The 12,784-nt window shown below is 36.6% G+C and overlaps 1 long non-coding RNA gene across 1 annotated transcript in view; it reads left to right on the plus strand.

Moving 5' to 3' along the window:
• LOC106016488 (uncharacterized) overlaps window positions 1-12,475 on the plus strand; it is a 60,858-nt gene extending 48,383 nt beyond the window's left edge. Inside the window, exon 3 of the long non-coding RNA XR_001189248.5 lies at window positions 10,687-12,475. This is a non-coding gene — a long non-coding RNA (uncharacterized lncRNA). The remainder of the gene's footprint in view (window positions 1-10,686) is intronic.
• The last annotated feature ends 309 nt before the right edge of the window (window positions 12,476-12,784 follow it).

Raw genomic sequence — 12,784 nt, forward strand, 5'->3', positions numbered from 1 at the left:
AATTGTATGTATTTCCCACTTACATAATATTTCTGTAGTGTGGAAATGTAAACAGTCTCTCAGTCCACTAAAAAACAATTTTTGTCATACTTTCTAACAAATCTCAGATTTATGGTGACATTCTGGTAAAATTGGCTACCAAAATTAAAACTAACTTTCTGGGAAACTTTTTGGGTCCACCTGGGGATGTGGTTTGTTTGGAAATCTGCCTTTGTCTTCTGCTGCTCAGTAGTGGAATATTGTTCTGTTGATGTTGTCTGATGGTGATTAATATGCATCACTATACAGTGGACCAACAAGGGCTCTGGAGCCTTCACTGCTTACCAATACTGAGAAAACTAATATTCTGCCAAACCTTTACAATTAAGCCATATTAACCATGTGACAGCATAGTTGAAAGTGCAGTGTCAAGATACAGTTGGAGGTTATATGACTGCAACAGTTATGTCTATTAAGAATTAGGAAAAATCAAATTAAAATCTATGGTGGTATTTTGAAAAAATGAGATATTTCTTATCCCAAAGTACAGTTAAAGTGTGCCACTTATTGACACAGGTTATTATGCATACCGTGATTCATGGTTTCCAAACATAGTTAACTAGACTACTGGAATAACATGTCATTAAAAGCTATTAAGCACAGAGATAATACCCGTGGTTAGAGAAAAACATGAGTTACAGCTTGCTGGAAGTTCAGAAACTGTAGAATTGCCTATTACTCATAAAAAAGTTGGTATTCACATTTGGTCAGTCAGATAGTGCTTTAGGTAGATCTTTGGCCCAGCCAGCTGTGGCTATTGTTATGCCCTGCCTTGACCCTTTCAATATTCCTCCATGTTATGTGACATCCTGACATCTACTCTGCTTCTATCTATTCTCATTAGTATCTTACTGTCAGAAAGATTGAGCAGCGGGTAGCCACTTTTTTGCTGAACACCCCAATGGGTTGTGCCCTACAATATCACTGTAACTTTCTTCAGAATTATTTCCAAATTAAAAGCACTTCCAGAACATAATCAAATTTCTGTATTTTGCAAGAAGAGCTCTGCAATCAATTGCACATCTGTCCAGGCAATTGCTTCCTCAGAGACAACTGTTCCCTAAGTAGACTGGCTAGTCCATCAAAGCCTATGGAATTGTGTCAAGCTGTGGTTTGCCTTGGACAATCTGCTAACAAAAATATCATTAATAGTTCCTATTGTTATTACTATTGTGAAAAGTTTGGGTGGTCCTCTGGTCTCCATGAATATCCTCTATCATCTGCTTTTATACATCCCATGCCACCTTCAAAAATGGTCATTCTCCCTGCCTGCAATATTATACACACTATTTCCTTTATTAGCCAATCATCTTTATTTTGTTTTGTTGCCTCCCTGATGTTTCATGACCTAACGCAGTCACAGAAGTTACCTATCTGTTTCCTTGGTGGCAGGGGAGCCCTACAGGAGCATCACTGCTCTATCTGGCACAGAAGGAATCACTGGAAACACCTCTAGCCCCAAGCCAATAATAAGGTGATTAACTGAGGTTTAGAAGTTTTGAACACCGCTTTAAGAACTGGCAGCTTTTGACTATATTTACAATGTTGTGTTAAATGTATGTATAGATGCTAGGCATGTTGCTGGGCTATAGAGAGGAAAACTGAGAACAAAGGTAGATAAATAAACCAATAATATTAGCAAGAAGAAAAACTACCCTAAGTATGTTCAAAAGATCTTGCAAAAAATTACAACGTCCCATTTCCACGATAAACCTAAAAGCTGACCCCCATATTGGTTTTGACAAAATAATAATAATAATAATAATAATAATAATAATAATAATAATAATAATAATAATAATAGGTTGGTATCAGCCTATCATTAATTCCTGTCAGGTAGAAGTTTAAGGGAATAACTTGTTTTTTTCAGCACATAATATTCATCTCCTAAGATTCATCTGCTATATTTTGTTCTATCCAGTTTGTAAAAATGTGATGATTCATTACAGTAGGTCTATATGTCAATATCTGTATTTGAATAATATAAACTTGCAAGTCGGTACATCTGGCTTACTCTGATATCTATTTATTATTTAAATTAATCCAGCTCGTCAGATTTATGGATCAATATAAACGCAAGATAGTGTAATATAAACGCAAGATAGTGTGTAAATACGGAGTGGGTCAGGGGGTGGGGAACTTCCTGCTAAAAACAGATTCAGAATACAAGAATTACTGGAACTGGTAGTTAGCAAAAAGGGTCAAAGTTTGCCAGTGGCATAACTAATAGATATTTAGAGGGGTGGGAGTGAAAAAGAAATTTTAAAAGAAATTTAAAAAGAAACAGTAAAGTATTTTGAGTGGTAAGGCAGCAAATGCCTTGCAGCTGGAGAGGACAGGAGAGAGACATTACTGTTGAACTGTATAGCCTGTATAGCATGTAATTGCTACAGAAATCCTAAGATCTTATTTAAAAAAAAAAAAAATCTATATTTTTCATTTCAGATTTCAGCTTGGAAAACATTCCCTCTACCCATATCAGACTGGCCATACTAGTTGACTCTGTCACTGTTAGTGACTGCTGTGGGGAAAGCCATTTATGTCCTCCATGGCAATGAGTTAACAATGACTTGATAATGCTCCACCACCTGATGCAATCAGCCTACTCTCCACGCATGGCAAACCAAGCCTGAACTGTGAAATTGCATCCTATAAAATTGTAGATGTCCCTGCAGAATAACACTTCATTGAGAGTTTACAACTATTTTGCTGACTTGGAGAATATTTGTATATTTTCTCCTCTAGAACAGTTTTCATACAGTTATTTTTTTCCTTCAAAGGCCGCTTTAGAAAATATAAATGGTAATTATGTAAAACATGTAAGGTTAGGGCTGAATCACTCATTTTGGTAACTTTAGAAAGGCACTGTAGCAGAAATCCAAGCAGATCTGGAAAATAAAACAGAGCACCTATTTCCAAAATCAGTTTCACCAAAAACATGCGGCATGCAACATATACAAATTGGTTGCATTCATGGAACATTTCAATAGTAATGAATTTCTTTCACTATCTTCAGTTGCTAGAAATGCTTATGTTATACAAGATGGAGTAAACAAATTTAACAGGGTTTCTCACATATGAATGCAGTCCCTATGAGATGAGACACAACTCGTTGGCCAGGCAAACCCACTCTAGTGTCCAGAGCCAGTTTTCTCACTTTTGATACCAGAGTTCTTCCATTTTCACAAATACATTTCACTTTTAAAAGAAAGAACCATCAGGCCTAGCAAGATACCTGGAGAAAAGGTAATTTTCAGGTATTAAAATTTACACTACTCTTGCTAGATGACCTTGAAGCCTTTATCTGGAATTATTACTTAGAACAATTGTGATTCTATATTGTCTGTTCAACTTTCAGCAATCCTGAAACAAAAAGGAATATAATGATTTTTTCATCCTATTCTTCCCACCATTTATGGAAGTACCGAGGAACCCAACAGTGAAGCATGTGGTATTCAAGGCATGCTGCAAAGTGAAAACAGTGGCAGAAGTAATGATGATCCTGCAAGCCCCTCTCACTCTATATCTACTTTTTTTATTTTTGAGGCATAACTTGAGAATTGGCTTAAGCCTGCAGAGAACCTTCAACTTCTGATACCTGGAGTGATGTTGAGGAAATATAGTAAAGATACTCATACAGCTGTTGAATCTAGCAAAACAGTCATATGTAAAAAAATGTATTGAAGATAATGAATCTGCTGTTGTTTTCAACAAAGCTTACTGGCTGAGGGTCCCAGTCTGCAAGACCTCTATGACATACCATTCTTGTGCCTTCTATATAGATTTTGAATGCAGGTGCTACAATTCTGATTGCAACATTGAATCTGATTCATGAAACTGTCTGGGCCAGAGGGTAAAGTTTCTGTCTTCTGTCTGTACCCTGATACAACCTCTACAGTGTTTTGTTGATATGTTTGCAGAGTATGGGGAGCTACTAATGTTATTTCAAATATCATCTGATTTCTTAGCCTTGTTTTTATTCTCTCATTCCCCAAAGTCATTTAGTCACCAGAGAAGTCCAATTAAAGTACTTATAAATGGCAGTTCTTTTCATAGTTGGAACAGATCCTACCTGTGTTAAAACTGAAATGTAATCTGATGCTCTGGTTACCTAAAGGAGACATTAAAAATCCTGTCCATAATTCTCATTCTTGTTACTGATGCAAGCCATCAAAGCACATCTCTAGGATATAATGTAAAGACTCTGGGGACTTGCTTATATTGTCTTGGTTATTAGCTCCCTTGGGGGAAGCTGACTATAATTTCCAGGCAACTTCAGTGCTAACTTTATTTAAATCTGAAAATTTTACAGCAATGACAATAGAGTGAAGAATGAACACAGAGCCCCAGAAATCTTTGTCCTACATAAATTTTGGAACTTAAAATGTCAGTAAATTTCCATGCATGAGGAAATATTCACACACTGCTATGTTTGCCTTAACCTAATTCTATGAGATAGAGGGGAGCAAGCAGAGAACTTCCAGGATTTTCAGGACTTGAAGACATAAATAATACAGACTGTATGTATTTGGCAGGAAGCCTCATTTTGGAGGGTAAAATTAGTCTCCATACAGAGCATCAACATCAGCCCGAGCAACACTGATGTACCAGTTAAATCCAAGCAAGAGTTTTGTTAGGACTTCAGAGGGCTTTATTTTGGACGCTTTGAGTTGGAGAGATTTTAATTCTCAGTGATTTCTTTTCTTGCCAAGGTTAATTAGATCCAAGCTTTGGTTTGTTTTGTTTTTCTGAGTTGAAAGGTAATTTTCACTTCTTTTCATCTCATTGTAATGTTAAGGTATTCATCTGAATTTTGAATAGTAAAGAAAACCATGAAAAATCATGGGACTTGCAACAGTGTTATGTATTTTGGCAATACTAAGAACAGATTGCTGCCAATAAACTGTTTGAGATAGGAACTAATTGGAGTCATGTGGTTTTGGACTGATGTTGAGGGGGGAAAAAAAGGACAGATATTAAACACAGTTCAGACAGATTTTCTTCATACCAAGTTGATTGAAATGTGAAATTTACCATATGGTCCATATATGTAAATATGTTTCATCATAATCTACAGCACAAACAACTAGTGATGTGGACTCAGAAAAGAAAGCTAGATTCTGAATGCTTTAGGAGATTTGTAGTATTACAAGGAGAAAATCCGAGTGGAATAAAGCAGAAATTATTTTTATATAGTGTCACTACCCAAAGGGTCTGATCAGTGCACACTGTACTCAAGTGACAATCCCTACCACAGAGGCTACAATCTAGCTCAGGTTATTGATGACTAAAAGTGTTACTGACAGCTGAGGGTGAACTAAATGAAGTCTTGGTGGTTTCAATCTTTTTATCCATACAGGACTACAAAATGTTACATCATTCTCAGCTAATAAACCTCTCCCTAACTGGTATCAGCATTTCTACCATTATGGAAGATATGAGATGAAAATTGAGATATAAATACATGATGAAATTATGGCTGCACAAGTTACCTCCCATCAGCTGAGCAGTGGTATGCATGATAATGCAAATTAGCTCACAGTCGCTAGGGCTGAACTAAAGAATATATATTTCACAAACAGTAGACTCAGAGCATGTGCTTAAACTATCAACAAGTTGATGGTAGTTGATGCCTCACAAGGTGGTAAAATACCGTAGTTAATTTATATGTGTGACCCTTGACTTATATTAATGCTAGAGCTATGATCAGCAAGATTTCATTAAAACACAGCATATGTTGGTATAAATGGGACCTAACATTAAATGTGTAGGCATGAGGAAATGTTCACTCCTTCAATGTTAGTCTTAATCTAATTATTGAGATACATGGGAGCAAGCAGAAAACACTAGAAATAAAAAATCTTTACTGTGAAGGTTGTCAAAAACTGGAACAGTCTTCCCAGAGAGGTGATTAATGCCCCATGCCTGTCAGTGTTCAACAGGCATTTGGACAATTCCTTCATTAATATGCTTTAACATTTGGTTAGCCAGACGATTGGACTAAATGACCTTTGAAGGTCCCCTCCAGCTGAATTGTTCTGTTCTGTTTTACTCTACTCTATTCTACTCTACTCTACTCTACCTTACTCTACTGTACTATAAATAGAAAGTCTTTCTTTATACAAGACTTTCATCAAGTGGATGCACACTTAGAACTTGAGGGTAAAATTTCAGGCTGAGACAAATTTCAAACTTTTGAAGAGTGGCAAAGTTGCCCTAGGAGGGCAAGAGATCACTGCTGCATAAAATTTTATCAAGGTCAGAATTACAGCCAGTTTGCAAATGGGTCTTCTCACCATAAAAAATCATATTTGCAGGGCTTTATAAACAATGATATTTAGTTCACATGCAGAAGGCATACTTTACTAACTCATTCACTAAAGTGGACATAGGACAGTCAAATGTACATCTTCTATTAACACAATATTCATTTTTAAATGACAGAGAATCCAAGCATAAAAAAATTTTGAAGATCAAGAAACATAAACATGCAGTAGGTGTGCTACTGCATAGTTCTTCATTGTGCTACTGAACATTTATTTTCAAGTGTGATTGGTGTTGTTCTGGAACATTTTAACTAATAAACTGTCTACTCTCATAACAGAATTTCTTAGTGACAAATATGACAATAATTAGCATTTAGGACGGGAGATTTGATTGACAAATTCCTACCCACAGCAAAATCTATTACTAGTAATATTAAGCAGCAATAACTTAAAATCTTTTTTTCATAACATATTGCCATAGTTCTCCTGAATTTTCAGCACATAAGTACTTTTAGTAAAGCCTGAATTAAGGAAGTGTTCTGAAACACCTGAATCCCACCTAACACTGTGATTTTTATATTTTCTGGGAGAAAAAACTCTTCCCATTTCTGGACAAAGGTTTGTGTGTGTAAAACACTGACAATCTGAGCTTGTCTTTGAAGGAAGACATTTTTTTGAAGGAAGAAAATTTGACAGAACTCTTAAATTTGATTTTGTCTATACTGCACAGTTTCCTTTTCAGTCAACACACAACATAGAAGATGCTGAGCTCATTGACCTGTGCTGTTCAGAGGAGCATATAGTTCAAACCGCTTACCTGGTTTAAGGACTGTTCAAATTCTGGAATAAGTGTGTTAGCTTATTAAGTGGGCCTCCTGCATCCTAAGGGAATGTTCTGCTCACTGGGATAGTAGATAAAGTCAAAACCTTTCCCATGCCTTTTGTCCCATCTATTTGGACACATACTTCTCAGCAAATCCCATGCAGAAGAGCTAAGTACTATGATATCCAGTGGTGCAACAGGGTGGTACCACTCTCCTGAGCTTTTCCCCAGAATTACATTCAACAGATCAGCCTGCTGGCCTTTTAAAAGGCCATCTCATTCATCTCATTCATAACCAATCCTCCACGTGTTGTTCATGGTACACAGGCACAGTCTGTGGATATGAGGTCATACATGCCACAGTGCTTTCCAGATGATGCTTCAATCATTTTATGACTCTAACATAAGACTATGACTCTAACATAAGACTCTAACATTTATGACTCTTCCTCTTGGGAGAGGAAGACTGTGATATAGAAATTAAAGGGAAAATGACAAAAATTTGAAAATAAAGTCTGGTCATTCTTTCCCTGATTTTGAGATGGTCGTTTGGATCTGAGGTGTATGGCAGGTTAGACTTTACAGATAGATAAAAGTTATCTTATTTCTGGTGTTTTTTCTTAACACAATTGAAAACAAAAGAAATTCACAGTGACAAGCTGAAGACAAAAATAAAAGTCATTCTTTATCTTGGATGTATGGAAATGTATAAGAGGTAGGTGTCATTTTAAATAAAGGAGCAAAGAACAAGCAATGTGGAAGCAGAACACTCAGGTTTGCAAAACTCTATGTATTAACAAAGAACAGAAAAAGACAGCCATAGAAAAGCACAGTTCTGAAATGATCTATTTCACCCATCCCACTGTCATCTGCATTTTAAAATTCTCCATTTCAATGGAACTATCTGTTTCCAACCTTTTCTTTCAACAGTGAGGGTGGCTTCCCCTCACCATGCAACCACACAGATTCTTAAAATATTTAAAATATATCTCAGTTTGAAATTGTTCTTGGTGCATGGTCTCTTGGCAGTACCTGTCCAAGAACTCAGTACACTGGTTTGCTTTTCTCAGCTAGAATCTGGTATAGGACTCAGAGTAAGCCATATCTCCTCTTTGCTCGTCATCTATAAAACAAAGATTATGGCAATGTCTTCCTGTTGAAAAGACAGTAAAAAATGCTAGTCAAGAGCAGCAATGTTACTATTCAAACTAATTATCACAGCAACTCCTTGCCATACTGTTTGCTTTCTGAACCTTCCTTCAAATATTTAAATTCTTCTGGACAGCTCAGCATGAAATCTTAAACAAACCATAGGAATACATCTACTGTGTGTTTTACAGTGTTTTTACACTGCAAGGCATTTTCCAACTATCCTGAAGCCTCACTATCCCTCCTCAGCCAGTGGCACCATTGCTTGTGGAGTAGCATGGGAGTGACAGATTTTGTTCACTGAGGCCAAACACATTTAAACTTGTTCTCCAGTCCAATGAAATGGCCACAGAGGACATGCAAATGAAGTCATGCAAATGGTTTATAAATGTGGTTTTATAGGAGTGTCCATAACTCACACGTAGAAGAATGTATCATTCGGCTCTTCTGGTAATATTAACACAGAACAACATTTTACATAGACAAGCCTAGGCATACGATATAGCTTCCCAAAGGAAAATGAAAGTTTGTTAACTGAAATCTAGCGAAGTATGAAAAAACAAACCCTATTAGAAAATGACACAACAGCAATAGGATGGAGTAAATCAACCTCATCACAAGTGCCTTACATCTGTGGATGACAGTGCCACAGAGACAGACAGTGAGCTATTGTCATGCAAGCTACTTAGCTGAGCTAAACTACAGAGCAAGACACAGTCCTGGGTGAATAAAGGGGCAGAAAAGTTGCAAAGACTCCTCATATGAAATGGGAATATGTGTCACACACGCCAGTGCTGGTAGGGGTTCTCTCTCTGTGGACAGTTCTTGGAATGGATAGTTAAAATCAACTAAAAGAAATAAATGGCTGTAATTTACATTCTCTGTTTTGCATTGCATTGTGGTACTAGTAATGATAGCACACAGAGGCTTTGCACAAAAAGAATACTTTCTTTTACTAAGGCTGGTCTACTCAGGGAAATTTAGTAGTATCTTTATATCAGTATGACTCCCCATGTGGACTCTCTTCCTTCAGAATAATTCCAGGATAATTACAATTACAATTATGCTGTATAATTATGCTGCATAATAATGCCAGTGAATTTCTTGGTGTAAACAAGCCCTCACTCTTAGCGGAATCTACTTGAACCTTCAGAGTTATGTCACTGCTTTTGCTGATGTTTACAGCCTTCTCCAAACTTGTCAGCATTCCCAGCCTATTACTGTTGTTTACCCAAGCTAAACATATCTGATTGTTGTAATTTGTTCTCAGATCAGTCCTTCCAGCCTCATCACCCTATCTGACAGTCAGAACATCTTAGTATTTGCTAGGACCCTCTTAACATCAACAGCAGGACTTGGAAGCTTGTCACATGTGCCTAAATGTTTTAAGTGGCTGCAAATTTGATCTCTTGTTAGTAGGACAAAACCAAGGAATTTCTTTTTCATTGCTGAGTGGACTTGAGAAAGAAGAAATACAGTTTGTTCATAAAACTGGCAGAGAGGTTCCCTCTACAATTTTTCAAGGATCTTAACATCATCTTCAGTCTCACTCAAGTCAGCTTCAGTTAGACAAGGAGTCAGAGGCCATTTCAAGTGGGGTGTTTTAACCCAGCAGGCTGTGTCAGAGGATGAAGGCGTGCATCCCCACTTACCATTAGCATTGTTATCCTCATCATTTCAGTGGCAGAGCAAGATTTGTCCATCTTGCTTTAGAAGGAACTGCAAGGACAGTAGTATTTTCAGTCCTGTTTTCTTAGAGATCTGAGAAATAATTAATTATACCAAGCTGTACCATTAGATAGATCATTATTCCAGCATTTAGGCAATGCTTCCAGATTGCCTTGCTTGGAAGTTTTGCATGATGCTGAGAAACTCTTTACTGATCTTCACAAGCTGCTTCTAAACAGCCTGAAGAATTTTTACTGTACAAGACCTTCAAACCTGATTCCCTCCTACTTGTAAAAGTCAACATCAATGTCATCATTAATAGAAATAGTACTCATGTTAATAATACCAAGTAAAGCTAATAAACCCTCATTTATCAGCTGCTTGGTACTGACATTTTAAAGCATTTCTGGTGCAGTTGCTGCAATTTTTTACAGTCCACTGTAAATAAGGACAGTCTGTTCACCCACCAGGGAAATGCAGGCTCTCCTGGACTGAAGTTCTGCAGATTCAGAGCTGTGCACATCAATACTACACCAGAGTTTAAAGCAAGAAGTAAAGAAAATTATTGAAAGGAAGTAAAGAAAAAAAAAAAAAAAGCTACTAGAGAGTAATTGGACCTTAATAAATGATAAGGAGTAAGACATACAACTGCTTGCATTTTGCCTTCAAACACATGCTCAGTCTCACTCCCTGTTCACAAATGTACTGGTGAATTACTTTTTCTTTTTTTTTTTCTTCCAGACACTGCATTTCCATCCAAACAGAAGAAAATGTACTTCTCTTAAACTGCAAAGAACATCATGGAGCAGCTCTTTTCTGGTGCATTCAGAGCTTGAACTGTCTTAGTTGGGAAAGATCATGATAGGGCAAGTCACAAGGGAGTTCTGCTGTGTCCCTAATTAGCTGAGCTACCCAAATAATGTAGAAGGTCATCAGAAGCCATTTTCACTCTGTTTCTCAGACAGGGAAAGAGGCTGTGTTCCTCTGAGCACTCTGAAATCATTTTAAAGAAAATAGTGAAGGAAAGGAAGATTTTCATCCATTCTGATAATTTATTACATGCAGCAGTACAGCTGTTTATGTCCGAAGGCGGAAGTGGAAGAAGGGTCTTTGTTTCTGTTTGGCAATTTTTCCATGACACTGTCAGTAAAAGTAGAAGGGAGCTATTTTATCCTGTTGGGTGCAGCCCTCACATGGGAATGCAACAGCAACAAATAAAAGGCTTAGCTGATGATTTGGCAGTATCCTTCATTTTGTTATTTAATATTAGGAATTCTTTTAGCTTTTCCCAGTGGCAAGAATAAAACTTTGTTTATCAAAACTCCTACTCCCCTTTGTTCAAGAGTGAGCACTACTCATACAGACATTTTACAGTCTCAGGCATTTGAAAAAATTACACTGTGGAAAAATTAGGATCCTTTAGAATCAAATGTCTACTCTTGGAGTTGAAATGGGTGCATGGACCATCTAGGTTACCATCCCTTGATTAAGCTTGGAGCTGTGCAGTAGGAAAATAGCAACACTGAACAAAGACTGAGTAGATGAATGACACTTGGGTTCACAGTGTAGCACATGATGCTGGGGCTGGTTCTGTTACAGAGCCCCTCAAAGAGGACTGCAGGGCAGCGGGGTGCCAGGGCTGCTACAGGCACAACATGGTCAGGACATAGGCAGCATTTCACATAGGGGAACAAGAGAAAGGGGTTTCTTTTAGACTTTGAAAGTAGAAAGGACTATATATTTCAGTGAAATATAATCATACATTTCTATTGGTAAGACTATAGTTGAGGAAATAACACATACATGCATATTTTATATAAAGAGACTGGATCTTTTTAAAGGTTTGGGCAAGGATAATACAAGGAGGGTAGCCAGCAACCCATTTTTGCCTTAACGAGTGTCTACATATCATGTTCAGAAGAGTACACTGGGAACTTCAATTTTAATTGGACTCAGTAAAGCAGGTTTGTTCAATTAGCCCCAAAGGTCTTTCTAACACAATAATTTCAGTGTTATGATTTCATATATGTATATGAAAAGCTAGTTGTAATCATGTCTTTAACTTCTTCATAAACTGAGTTGTACTGGGGAAATAAAGATAATAAAAATCTGACACATAAACTTACTAAAAGGGACTAAATGTTTAAATTTTTAAATAAACTAGAATTTTCAGTTATGTTGTGAAATAACTAGTATTTGAAGGACAACACTGAGAATCAGAAAAGCAAATGTTAAGATAGAAATTTAGGGGTAATAAAAAAGCACTAATACTGATTAGGATGATTATGATGATTAGAACTTCCGGTATGTAAAATCATAATGAAAGTAATATAGCATAATATGCTCTCAGAAGTTATGTATTTACTTAGGCAGTAGGAAAAATCTTTTCATGCTAAGGCAGTTTATGTAGTTATAGTAGAACTTCTAAAGAAGTAAGGAATGTAGTTAAACAACCTGATGAGAAGAACAACACTCTATAAAAAAAAAAAAAAAAAAAAAAAAAAAAAAAAAAAGTTTACTGATTCAAAAAGATCTTCCAACTCCATCAAACTGGAATACAGGAAAGTAAAAGATTTATTGAGGGGAGAGGAAAACACATTGATATCAATCATTCAGAGCTAACACAGGAAAGCATGGTGACTTCAGTTGCATTCAATATTAAGATATATTGATCTGAGAGATAAATATTGACCAACATGATGCCAAAGTCAATATTTAACTTCAGAAATCATAAATCTTCACAGTGACTGTAAAGAGCAGTCTGTATCATCTGTTATATATATATATATATATTATTGCCTTTACAAGAGTATAAAAGGTTTTTAAAAAAGAGAAGCTG

The sequence above is a fragment of the Anas platyrhynchos genome, chromosome 3 (assembly GCF_047663525.1).
Source record: "Anas platyrhynchos isolate ZD024472 breed Pekin duck chromosome 3, IASCAAS_PekinDuck_T2T, whole genome shotgun sequence".
Taxonomy (NCBI): domain Eukaryota; kingdom Metazoa; phylum Chordata; class Aves; order Anseriformes; family Anatidae; genus Anas; species Anas platyrhynchos.